We start from the raw sequence: 14,152 nt of genomic DNA, 5'->3' as shown, positions 1-14,152 counted from the left end.
CCGGGGCCTTGCCCACCACCAGCGACCTGGCAATAACGCCAAGTTCACTGTTCGTCACTCTAGACACTTCTCCCTGATCCGCGCCTGGGATCCGCGGCCAGGAGTCTACGTCCCTACGCGGGAACAGGAACCCAACGATCGGAGCCAGTACCGCTGGTGATCTCTCCGGGGGTGCCGTCACGCCGCGGGTCTTTGCCATGACCACTTTGTAAGCATCCCCCATGGGTTCGTGTTGGCGCTTTGGCATAGGCTGTCAAAGCACGCGCGCTTGCGTCTGGCGATCTCTTTATTGAGGGCTGCCTTAGCCGCTCGGAGAGCGACGCGGCGTTCCTCGCGAGATTCAGTCGTACGAGCTCGTTTCATCCTCCTTCTCGCCTGGAGGCAAGACGCCCTGAGGATAGCAATCGACTCGCTCCACCAGTACACCGGTCTGTGGCCATGCCTGGGATAGGCTCTCCTAGGCATGGTTGTATCGCACGCCCTTGTCAGTGCTGCTACCAGTTCTTCCCCCGTCAGATCCGGGGTTATTCGTTCCCGCCTCAGTGCTTCGCCGAAGACCTCCTCCTCGAAGAACGACGTCCGCCAGCCTCGAGCGCAGGAAGAATTTCCTCCTGCCACTCGCCTCTCACCTGGCCCCACACTGTACCGAATCGCCTGATGGTCACTATGAGTGTAACCCTCATCGACCCTCCAGTGTAGGTTGCCCTCCAAACTCGGGCTGCAGTATGTCACGTCCAAGACGGATTCTGCACCATTCCTTCTGTAGGTACTGACCGAGCCGGTGTTGGATAGTACAACGTCCAGCTTGGCCATTGCCTCCAGTAGGATGCATCCTCTCTGGTTGGTGTGGTGGCTACCCCACTCTACCGCCCATGCGTTAAAGTCGCCCGCAATGACCACCGGTCTTAGGCCGACAAGTACCGCAGTCAGTCTGTCCACCATCTGCGAGAATTGCTCGATAGACCACCTGGGCGGAGCATAGCAGCTACTTAAGTATACTCCGTTAACCCTGGCGATCACGAATCCCTCGCTCGAGTTGGACACGACTACCTCCTGAATGGGGAAGCTCCCCATCGTGCATATCGCCGCCATCCCCGACGCGTCCGTGACCCAATTCCCGTTGCCGGTTGGGACGCAGTACGGGTCAGAGATGATTGCGACATCCGCTCCCCATTCCACTGCCGATTGCCACAGCAGTTGCTGGGCAGCCGAACAGTGGTTCAGGTTCAACTGCGCTACCTCGAACATGGCTGAGCATTGCTCTTTGCCTTAGCAGCATTGCTCTTGGACCCCGGCTGACACTTGCAAGAAAAACTATAAGGAAGACGAGTGTAAAGATTTCACACAAGTCCATACATTCAATGGAATGGAAATGGATGACCCGTTGGAAAATGATTTTTATCATGAAGAGTATAATGAAGAAGGAGTGAATATGACGACAGAGAAATGTTGGACTTAAATGCTGACATAGACTACGATGTTGTCAAATACAAAAATATTAACATGCTTCATGGACACGAACGATATAATAAAATCTTCGAACAGATCGAACTTGATCATTTATCACGAAGCGCTTTAGAATCAATTGAATCAATTTTAAGTAATTTTAGTGATGTGTTTTTTCTTGAGGGTGATAAACTGACCCACACAGATGCGGCAGTGCACGAAATAGAAACTTCAACGAACGTACCCATTAATAAACGGTGTTCGCGCGTAAAACCGACTTTTCGGACACAACAAAGAATATTCACGGTTACAACATAACGAGAACTAAAACATTTTATTTCTAACGCGAACACTACATCAAAACTTTATTGCGGATAATCAAACACGCTCCGACGATGTGTAAAGCGCGACGGTTTATTTTCTTCTAAAAATCTACTGCTATATGTACTACACAGCTGACCGGTGATCGAGGGAGATCAGACACTGGTAGTGTGAGTATACTGCCACTTCGGCTCGGTGAGAGAAGTAGAGAGAAAATGTTCCGTTACTAGGGATGCACATGCATGGATATTTCTCTACTTGTCTCGCTCGAACAAACGGCAATACAGATTCCCAGAAGCAACAAAAAAGCAAATTAATGAAGAAATCGAAGAAATGTATAGGCAAGGTATCATCAGACCAAGTAAAAGCCCATGGAATGCACCAGTCTTGTGTATACCAAAAAGGGACTTGGATGCAGCTGGAAATAAGAAATATCGAATTGTAGTGGACTTTAGGGCTTTAAATTTGATAACTAAGCCTTTTGTATATCCAATTCCACTCATCAATGAAATCATGGATAATCTTGGAGATAGTGTATATTTTTCAACATTGGATTTAAAATCAGGATTTTATCAAATCCCAATCGATCCAAAAGATGCCGCTAAAACAGCCTTCTACACTTTGAATTTACAAGAATGCCTATGGTATTAAGGAATAGCCCATCAACTTATCAAAAATTAATGAATACGGTACTATACGAAATCGGAGATGTTCGAGCCGTTGTTTATCTGGATGATGTCATCATTTCAGGAAGAACAATCGAAGAACATAATGAAAACTTATATAAAGTGTTGCAAGGACTACGCAGACATAATTTAAAATTGGAACCTGTAAAATGCAAAGTTTTGAAAACAGAAATCAAATATCTTGGTCATATAATAAATCAATATGGTATTAAACCAACCAAAGAAAATGTGGAAAGTATACAATTGATGAAAAGTCCATCTACAGTGAAAGATGTTCGGTCATTTTTAGGTACAATTAATTTTTATGGAAAATTCATTCCAAACATTGCAAAGTACAAGAAACCTTTGAACGATTTATTGAAGAAGAATGTTAAATTTGTATGGACACGTGAATGTGAGGAAGCTTTCGAAATGCTTAAAACATGCCTCATATCTGAACCTTTCTTAGTAAGGCCTAATTATGAGGATACATTTGTCATCACCACAGATGCTAGCAATTACGCGATAGGAGCGGTGTTATCTAATGAGAAAACTGTCGATAGACCGATCGCCTTTGCGAGCAGGGCATTAATAGGTGCAGAAAGTAGATACCACACAATCGAGAAAGAATTATTAGCGATCGTTTGGGCGGTTGACTATTTTAGACATTTTATATTTGATCAAAAATTCATTGTTTACACAGATCACAGGCCTCTAATTTCAATTTGGCGGTTAAAGGAAACGTCGCCCACATTAACAAGACTGCGACTTAAGCTGCAAGGTCTTAAATGTGATATACGCTACAAACAAGGGAAAGAGAACATTGTAGCAGACTTTTTGTCAAGGCTACCATGCATGAAGGAAAACAAAAACGTCAACCAGATTCAACCAACAAGTTATTGTCAGGGGCAATCAAGGTTACAACGTTATAAGGTTAAAAAAGGTAGCGTAGACATTAAGAATCAACAACATACGTCGGTAGAACAAGAGCAGGTAGTTGCAGTCGTTACGCGACACATACGGAAAATCAGGAAGCACAAACAGTAGCAAGAACTTTTGTCGAAAATGTGATCTGTAAATTCGGGTGTCCAAAAGAAATAGTGACAGATCAAGGTGCGAACTTCATGAGTAACCTCATGAAAAACATATGTAAAATTTTGAAAATTAAAAGAAATCAACACAAGTGCATACCATCCACAGGCGAATTTAGTGGAACGTTCAAACAGAGAGTTAAAAACCTATTTAAGACAATTTGTTGGAGGGAATCAAAGAACATGGGACCAATTAATACCATACTTCAACATTGAATACAATACAACAATTAACTCTTCAACAAACTACACCCCATTTGAATTATTGTATGGACGAAAGGCGAAAATTCCTACATCCATATACAAAAAATGTAATTCCACAATGGACTATCATGATTACGTTGGTGAAATGAAGAGTATTTTGAGCAACATTCATTATAACGCAAGAGAAAACTTGAAAATATCAAAAGAAAAGCGGAAGGTTCAATATGACAAAAATTCAAATCAATGGCAACCAATGTGGGGAGATTTAGTTTTAGTGCAATCAAACCCTATGGGGGTAGGACAGAAATTACAGGGTATGTGGCGTGGCCCATACACAGTAATGGAAATTCCTAGTGAACAAACCGTGGTAATACAGAATGGGAAGAAATTAGAAAAAATTCACGTCAATCGTATAAAGCGATACAATGATTAATCATCAAGTACGCGGAACAAACTCGTCAGTACAGATAAAGATTCTTGTAATCAAAATAAGTATTTATTTATCGATTATTATGTACATAATATTTATATTATAATTAAGAATAGAGAGACACACATATTAAAATAACAATTAAAATTTGGATGTTCCTCCAGGAGATGACTATGAAAATGGAAAGAATACTGCGAGCAAATAATAAAACTATTAGTGAAGTGAAAAAAAAAGAAGTGATAAACTGTAGCTAATGTATAAGAGGGATACATGGAATGTTTGTGAGAGTGTGCGTTAGCAAGGGAAGACGTTCCCGGAACGAATGATGTATATGGTGATGATTAAATTGAATAGTAATATAAATAAATAATAAGAATAAAAATCGAATGGATATTATTGACTAAATGATAATGACCCCGGGGTATGTAGATATAAAATTAAGTATTGTTATTTGAAAATCAATTTATGGAATCACCAGAATGATAAGAGATAATTGAAAATTTTAAAGAAAAAGTATATATAAATTTCAGTTGGGATTAATAAGGGATTGAACAAAATTTTCAAAACATGCATATATGGAGATGGAAACATAAAAGCGAAGCTTCAGGTAAAGTTTCAAGAAAATGAAAACAAAGGTAAAAACATATATAGTTAATAACAGTAAACAGTATTTTCTAATATAATTAGTGATGAAAACATTTCAAAGAGATACAAAAAATTTCGACCTATATGTAATGCATGCAGTAATTGAATGATTCAGCTAATAAAACAAATGTATTCATCAAAAAAGAGCAAAATATTTTGCAGTACGATTTTGAATGGATCGAAGAGCAAAGGATTGACATTACAGCACACAATATGGGTTAAATGACTGAAAAACAGTTTCAGATTCATACAATAATTTCATAAAAAAAAAAAAATTAACATGTTGAAAAATAATACTTATGACAATGATGAAAAAAACGGTGACAAACAAGATCAAAGTGGACAAGAAGATTGTACCTACAAAGCCCTTTGGACTAACTGTGTACTAGAATCTCACAGCGAGATTGAATACAAAACAATTTTGAACGGAAAATACCGTCAAAACACAGCATTAATATACTGTATATAATCCCAGTGTCGTAAATGATGTTATGGTTGACAATTTATAAAAGGCCGTTTTATTTTTTACAGACCGTTACAGATGTGGAGATAAACAATTGGACAATGGCATTCGGAATCCAGAATGCACGAGAATTTATGAATGAGTCTAACTGAAATTTAAGTTTACTTACAGATACCCACCGTTTCCACTCAATTAGCGAAGACGAGCACTTGCAGCAATTTGGCCACTTTCAAAACTGACTAAATAAAAAGTTAAACGTATTGCCAGAGGAATCTGCAACCCAGCATAGATGAATCGAATTAATACGTGCCGTTTAAAACCTCATTAGGAGAAAGAGAGTACTTGCTGCAATTTCATGACGTAGCCATTCAGATGCTTTGATTAATTGGTGACAAAAAGAGTTAAACGAAGTAACAGAAAAAGTAGGGTAATAAAATAAAAATACTAGCAAAACATGATGAAAGATATCAGAATAAGAAGTATGACACAAAGGAGCAAAGTTAAGAGTAAAACAAGAAGTGTAATATCGACAATCAGATAAAAATGTTCAGTTAAAGTAATTAATTCTGAATTTGTTTGCAGAAAATAGATAGTATACTGATTATTTATTGTGTAGATGAAAATATGAAGTTGAAAAAAAATAAGAGCAGCAAGCAACCAATGAAGAATATTATTAATCATATCTGTCAATGATATCAAAGTATGCAAACCAAGTTAAAAAAAAAAAAAATATAGTTGATTCAAAAGATGAGTAGAAAATAATTTGAATATACCAAAGTTATAGTTTAATGAATGTCTTAGAGTGAAATTGATAAAAAAAAATTATCGAAAGGAAAATTATTGGTGATACAGTGAGAAAGGGAAAAACGATTTTGGATATCCTTGGATGTACCAGGTGGCGAATCTAAGAGACCGTCAACAGCGAAGGAAGAGTCACATTCACAATGGCTAGATGACAATCGAAAGACAAATCATGCGGAAGATTGAAGATTGACGGTGTTGGGTAGGATCATCGGAAAAGTATAAGGAACAGGAAGATGGAATCGAGTGGTTTATCGAGGATAACAGAATTGATCAACACATTATACTGTATAGCAACGGTTTCGCAAACATCATCATAAAACTACAGAACATACAACGTAACGTTTGATATGACATCATTAAACATCAAACTCAAAAATGGCAATGAAGCACAATCAAGTACACAACTAACGCATGGTATGGCACAAACAATAAATTGACTAGCTGCATATATAAACACAGATAGAAAACAGTGGTGGATAAAATCCAAAACAAGTTTACATCTTATAACGAAAATCATCGAAGATGTGGAATCATACTACACCATAGAGAAAGTTGAAGTTTTAATAAGCACTAAAAAGTTTCCAACAGAAACATACATAATGACGAGATGCGATCAGTACAAGACATAGATATGAAAGACGATGAAGAGTAACCTGAATGCGGCAAACAACGAATCATAGATGGCGGGGAATGGCAGATACACCCACACCTGATATTTGATATCAACCAAATGACGAGTCAGGAACAGTTTTCAATCGCATGGATGAACGAGCAGAAATGAAGGAGCTTTTACGAAAGGTACAATTGAGGATCACCCTAAGGTTAGGAGAAATATGGCAACAAGAAAGCACGAAATTTTCAAATGGAAGATTACCAACTCAAGCTTATTGATAATAATTTTTGAAAAATGATTCTCAAGCTCAGTAAGCAAGGGGGGATGCAACAACCCCAAATTCTAACATCACTCCTTATAGTGAATTATTCGTAATAGTTCTATACAATGTTAACATTAAATATCAATTGCAACAAGAATGGTATAACTCAACTAAACGCATAATTAACGTAAGTCAGTTAGGCAAATTTTCATATCAGCAAAACGCGTTTTTTTTTTCGAATCAAACAAACGTTGCATAAGGTGTCCTTAGAGGCTAACATGATAAAACTTGTAGACACAGATGATTTGTCAAATGACAAAATTTAGTTAAAGTATGAACGACTGAATAAGTTTATTAATAGTACAAAGTAGTGTCTTAAGAAAGGCACAGTAGGAGTTAGAACCATAATAAGAAGATCCAGTTAAAAATTTAGCAAATATAGAATAGTTACCAGCGCATATCCTTGAGAAGAATCTCTTCGATATTATTCTCAAGCTGGTTAAGTAAGAGGGGATGCAAAGGCCTCAAAATCCAATATCAATCTGAGTAAGAAATTAACCAGTAATAGACCCCCATACGGTAGTAGAAAATACACAACTTAACAGCAGCAGTGACAATGTTGCACATTTCCAGGGTCAGTTGTTTATAAACAGTTGCTACCGCGTCGTCAGCGATGCGCGCTGGCTTAACTAGGTGCTTCGAGAAAGGTCCAAGTAAACATTGGTGAGTAAGCATCATACATAGCCGTTCCTACCGCGAGGAGCATTAATTCTTGTTAAAAAAACAGACACCGACTTTCCAAGAGAAAAACTATCTGTCTCGCTTTATATGTACATACTGGAGAAAAACTAATGTGTAGAGTTTAAGTAACAAATTCATGTATAAAAGGTTTCGAATAATAAAGAATCGGGGCAGTTGTTCTGATGAGTTTATTATCCGAGGTTTGCTAGGTGCGGCACAGTTCCAACCTCAGGATAACTGGATTCATCAATGAGCTTTTCCCATACAGTAGAAATGGAATTGCACTGTCTTTCATTTTACGGAAAAAGAAAGACCACGCGAGTTGTTGCTCTACGTTGGGCGCTTCCCCACGGGAGTGAAATATGGATGCGCAACGGAGTATGGGCGCTTCAGGGTACTTTTTTCTTATCGTGTACATTGTTTAGAGATGTGAACAGATATGATTGAAACACCATAACTAAAGATCCTCCCACCAAGAGGCCAGAATTGTAGTCGAATCACTCCCAATAGTAGTTGGGGCCCGGCGTGTAATAGCCGCTCATGAAAATGTGTCACTATCATACGGGTTAACTGGTGACGTGCGGGTAATACCGCCGGATGTTTGGTACTTTCTAGTTCATCGGAGTTCTTCAGACGTCCCCCTACTCTTATTAGTCCGTCCTTGCATACGTACGGGTGAAACCACCTCAGCGGTGACTTCCTGGATACTGATTTCCCTTTTATTAGCACATTATATTCTTCAGGAAAGACTTCTTTCTGCACGTTGCGCACTATAGTATACTCAGCAGCTCTTAACTCCACAGTGGTTAAGAATCCGTTCTTAGAACGCTCATTTCTTGGGACTCGTAGCAGTTCTATTAAACGCAACCAGTACGCTGTTCGTCGAATCAGGTCTGAATACGAACCGAACTTACTGAGGTACATATTGTTGAACGTTTCAATAGGTGACACTGTGCAAACAACAGCTGTACGACGCCTCTCTTCCTCTCCTGCTTCCGGTTCTTCTGTAGCTCCACCAGGCCACTCCCTTGGATCTGCCTTTAACCAATTCGGACCTTCCCACCAGAATTCGTTGTGGACAATGTCTTCGGGCGATAATCCACGGGAAATAAGATCTGTCGGATTGTCCTTTCCAGGTACGTGCCTCCATTTACATCCATCGGTTGAACCTTGGATTTTCGCCACCCTATTGGCAACGAAAGTGGACCATGTTGCGGGAGGAGAATCAATCCAACGAAACACACACGTCGAATCCGTCCAAAAGTAAGTTGGAACTGATAACCTTGTCGAGGTCTTGACCTTGTCGTACAGTTGGGACAAGAGCAAGGCACCGCATAGTTCAAGCCTTGGTATTGACTGACTTCGGAGTGGTGCTACCTTTGATCGGGACGATAGAAGTCGTACCTTCACTGTTCCATTGGCATCTTGACTTCGAATGTAGACGCAACCACCATACGCTCTTTCAGAAGCATCCGAAAAGCAGTGCATCTCCACAGTTGTAGCGTTGGGTATAATAACACAGCGGTCGACGCGAATTTGATTGAGAAGTGGAAGCTTTCCGTGGAATTTCCGCCAGCTCTCACCCACCGTTGGTGGTACTGATTGATCCCAATCCAATCGGTTGCCGTTCCTGTCCTCTAACGTCCACAGGTGCTGCATCAATATTTTGGCAGATGCTGTCGTGGTACCGATCAGGCCAAGCGGATCGAATAACGTAGCGATTATTGATAGGATACGGCGTTTCGTTAATGGGACATCAGGATCTAACTGCGGAACTTCGAACTGGAATCGCAGGGTATCGGTGATAGGCATCCATGTCAAGCCCAATGTTTTGACAGACTGGTTGGGATCCAAGTTGATTCCAGTATTATCAGGAATAGCCAGATTCTCTGTAGACACGCCTTCCAAAACTGCGGGAATATTGCAGGACCATTTCCTGAGCTTGAAACCACCGCATTCCATCATCTCCGTTAGTTGAGCTCTGAGAGATATAGCTACGTCTAACTCATCCGTGCCAGTGATTACGTCGTCCATATAGACGTCCTCACGTATTGCTCTTGATTGAGCGGGTTTGGTTCCATACGTTACGGTTTCTAGCTCGTACACTGTAACAACGTCTTCTGGTGAAAACCGGAAGAGTATCGACTGTAATGGTCGGTCCACCGACGTAGTAAGGATCTGCCGGAACATTTTCTCAACATCCGATACGAGTAGAATCTGCTTTGTTCGGCTCCGTAGGATGACTGCCCTCATATCCTCCTGCACAACTGGCCCCACCAGAAGCACATCGTTCAAGGACACTCCGGATGACGTCTTGCATGAGGCGTCGAAGACAACTCTAAGCTTAGTGGTGGTGCTCGCCTTTTTTTACCACCGGATGATGGGGTAGATAACACCGTTTGATCGGTTCCCTTGTGTCATCTTCGACTCTCCGCATATGCCCCAATTTTAGGTATTCATCCATGAACGCGACGTACTGTTCTAGCAAATTGGAATCCCTTGCCAACCGTCGTTCTGTTCCAAGAAGACGTCGAAATGCGATGTCCCGTGACTCGCCAAGAGTTGAAAGAGCCTCTTCGTTTTTGGGTAGAGGAACAGTGTACCGACCATCTGAACCTCGTTGGACTCCACGTTGGAACAGTTCCTCACAGAGTTTTTCTTCTGGGGAATTAATTAGAGAATTCTATCTCTTCGCATGACCAGAACCGCTCCATCAGCTTCTCCAGTTCCGTAGTGGCTGAAAAGTGACAGCTGATTTGTGTGGATCTGTTTGGTGTTGAGCAGCCACCACAGACTACCCATCCGAATACCGACTCTGTGAAATTTGGGAGATGGCTTTCGATAGAAATTTTTCGTCCAGTCTCGAAGAACTCGAAGAAATTCTCGATGCCTAGGATGATGTCGACTTCCTTCGATTGAAAGAAAGCCGGATCCGCGAGTTGGATTCCATCCGGTAAATTCCATCCTTCCATATTGATTGGGGTTGTGGGCAAATTCACAGTAACCTTGGGTAATACAAGAAAGCTCATTTCTCGCGAATACTCCGAGACTCGCGAGCGCACCATCATTTGAACCTGGCATTTGACCTTGCTAGTTGCCTGACCTATACCGAGAATCGAAACATCGACCTTGTCTCTGGATAATTTCATTCGCTGACTCAGTCGTTCCGATACGAAGTTGCTTTCGGAGCCCGAGTCCAGAAGAGCTCTAGCGTTAAACCTTGTGCCAATGTCATACTCGACAATGACCACCGCAGTCGCTAGTAGAATTCGCGACGATACCTTCTGAGCCACGTTGCATGTTGTGGTGTTCGTAGCTGCCATGACGAACACCGTAGCTGCCAAGTTAACCACTTGATTTGTATTTGAGCTCTTGGAACCTTGGGAATCTTTGGAGGTTGAAGGATTATTGCCTCCAGTAGCCGCTGCCACCGTTGCAGCGTCCTTCTCTGGTTGAAAGCACAGTAGGGTATGGTGCCGACGCTTGCAATTCCGACAAGAAAACTTGGACTGGCAATCCTTTGCCTGATGACCAGAGCGGAAGCAATTTCGGCAGAGTCCATTGGATTTTAGCAGTGAGTCCCTGTCCACCACGGATAGCCGTTGAAATGTGGAACATTGATATAGAAGGTGGTTGTCCTTACAAGCCACACATCTTCCTCCGGTAGATTGAACGGAATTGTAGCTGGTTTTTAGTACTGGAAACTGGGTTTCGAAGCCGGTGGTTGGTTATGGACGGTCTTGGAGTCTGCTTGCCTTAGAGGGAGTGATTCCAGCACTTGGATCCGCTTACGAAGAAATTCAGTGAGATCCTCCAGCGAATCGTGTTCCTTAGAGGCCGAACATTCTTCCCAGGCACGACGGGTGTATGGATCCAACCGCATGGTGAGGATATTTACCAGCAGCAGATTTTTATAGTCCGCTGGTTCAATGATTTGATCGAGGGTTTGGACGATGCGTTCGAAGCTTTCAACAAAGTTGCGCAATTCGGACACGGATTCCTTACTGAGGGTCGGAAGTTTTAATAGTGATTGGACCTGCTTCTTCTTTAGCAACTTGTTGTTGTTGTATCGCTTCAACAGTGTGCCCCAAGTGATTTGATAATTGGTCTTGGTTATCTTCAACGAGTCAATCAGGTTTTTCGGCTCCCCTTGAAGACACCCTTTGAGGTAATGGAACTTCTCCACCTCGGGCAAGTCGGTTCTCCAATGAATCAATGAGGTGAACAAGTCCCGAAAACTCAACCAGTCTTCAATGTCACCGTTGAACGTCTGGAGTTGAATTTGTGGTAACCGGACGTGATCGACAACACCTGGTATTGAATGTTCATGGGAGGACTGTTCTAACTCCGGCGAAACACGAAGCTCCTTGCTCTTATCCAATAGGAAGGTTTTAGCCTCATAATAACGATCGCTCAAATGCTTGCGTAGCTTCCCATAGTAACCCTCTTCATCCTCAAAATCATCCTGAGATTTTAGCTCAACCAAGCTCTCGCTAAATCTCTCCCACAAGTCATCAATCCTTGACAATCGAATTTCTACCTGAGTAGCAGTGTTACTATCAGAAAACTTCTGGATAAAAGACCAGATGTCATCGAATGAGGATTTGAGGTCGTCCAACTGAACCCTCAGCTGCTTCAGAGTTGCTGATCCTTTCCGGGTGGTAGGTGGCATGACGATATGATGTCGAGCAATCGGTAAAAGAAGTAATTGTGTAGTATACCGTGTATAATCTCCGCTTCGGCGGACATATACTGCTCGCTATTACTGACCTGGCGGAACAGGTAACTGTTCTATTGCAAATCCAATTTGAACCAAAATAGCAAAGGTCCAATGACGTCATATCAATCAATTGCCTCGGTAGGGATCACTCGATTCCAGGTTGAAATTCAGGGAAAAGGAGAAAGTGGGGTGTAAAATCCAACGAAAGACACGCCTCGGCTGGGCATATACTGTGGCAACCTACCTGGAGGTACCAACAGTAGTACCGATCCAAAATTTGCAAAATTCCCACTCCAATTGGTACAATTATCGCCTTGATTGCAATCAATGCAATCTCCAAAACGTGTGTGTGCAGGATAGTGTGAAGAGGAATAGTTGGTATGTAGCAATCGTATGGCTAGCTTCGGTAGACATATACCGTGTAACTAACCTGGAGGACTAACAGCCAATAAATAAAATCAGTCGAGAATGCAAAACTGGAATTTCAGCAGACTTGCTCTAACGAGCAGTTCAATGGCAGGGCTTGCGTAGTAGTAAATGAAGAGGATTCACAGGAATTTGTGCATGCCTAGCGTCGGCAGTACATATACAAATTGTTCACTCACCGAGACGGCAATAAATTGGTGTTTCCTCTTCTACCGATATCCACAATCGTTCAATGTTCTCGTGGGAACTGATACCAGGCTCGGATGCGAAGCTATCGGTACCCGTTGGTCCACCGATCGGCCGAATCTCGCAATCGCAAGATACTAAATCCTCGATCAAGGCAAATAGAAGCGACGGTTGTCCAATTGTCCATCCATGCAACGAATCAGCATGCATCGAAAGTTGGCATTAGTATCATGCAATATAAGCTTCGACTAGACATATACCGAACTAATGAGTATTTACCTGCAAAAACAGTTACTCCGACTGATTCGGTGCTCCAGTATAAGCGGTGAGGTCCTCCAACAATGGGCGATATATTCCAAACTCAGTCCTGATGATGGTGGTTTTGGCGCAATGCAGCTGTACAAAGCCGTTATTGTCCTCGGTGAATGGCGATCCTTAACAAAACCTTGATTCCGAGATGGCGGTTCCTCTAAATGTGCACTAGTTTCGCAGCAGTCGCAATGGCGGTTTTCCGCGTTCGTGATAACAGCATTCAAGCGTTGCTCGACCCAAGCAACGACGGTGACTTTCCTTCCGACTGGTCTCCGGGTGTGGTATCCGGTTCGAAGGACCAAATGTTGGTTAGTCGGTCCTTACCTCCTTCGATGTTTGGCAGTGGAGATTATCCGCCGACTCCAACACTGATTGGGAAGTACCGGTTGGCTTAATACCGCCCGTGTGTTGCTGCTGATGGCGCCTTTTTTGGGGGAAGCGAGGTTGCGGGGAAACCAATTGTTTGGTGATCATATCCTAATGGAGTCACAGTTGGGTCCGGATATTTCTGGCCTTAATAATTACACAAACAACACTCGCGGATTGGGTTTTGAACAAAGTTTACACAAAAATAAACTACATTTATTGTATAAAAAAAAAAACACTACATTGACTATACTAACGAATTTAATGGTACATTAATAAAATGGAATTCCTCATCCCCGATGGGATACAACCGTTCTATGCGGCGACCGAAAAACAACTCTCTATCGTCTTCTCATCTGGTCATCGCTTGACCCGTGAAAGCGTAGACCAAATCTCCCTCTCACGTTCTCCGTTCGATCGGTCCAACTTCGTTTCGAACAGCTCTTCGTTGGTCATC

At 42.1% G+C, this 14,152-nt stretch overlaps 1 pseudogene; it reads left to right on the top strand.

Annotated features, from left to right (window-relative positions):
- Nucleotides 1-13,517: 13,517 nt before the first annotated feature.
- LOC135699885 (uncharacterized) overlaps nucleotides 13,518-14,152 on the top strand; it is a 30,014-nt pseudogene continuing 29,379 nt past the window's right edge.

Source organism: Ochlerotatus camptorhynchus, unplaced genomic scaffold (assembly GCF_037179485.1).
Source record: "Ochlerotatus camptorhynchus isolate MF236.1 unplaced genomic scaffold, CSIRO-AGI_Acam_v1.1 ptg000123l, whole genome shotgun sequence".
Lineage (NCBI taxonomy): Eukaryota > Metazoa > Arthropoda > Insecta > Diptera > Culicidae > Ochlerotatus > Ochlerotatus camptorhynchus.
This window is presented reverse-complemented; position numbering and strand designations above follow the sequence as displayed.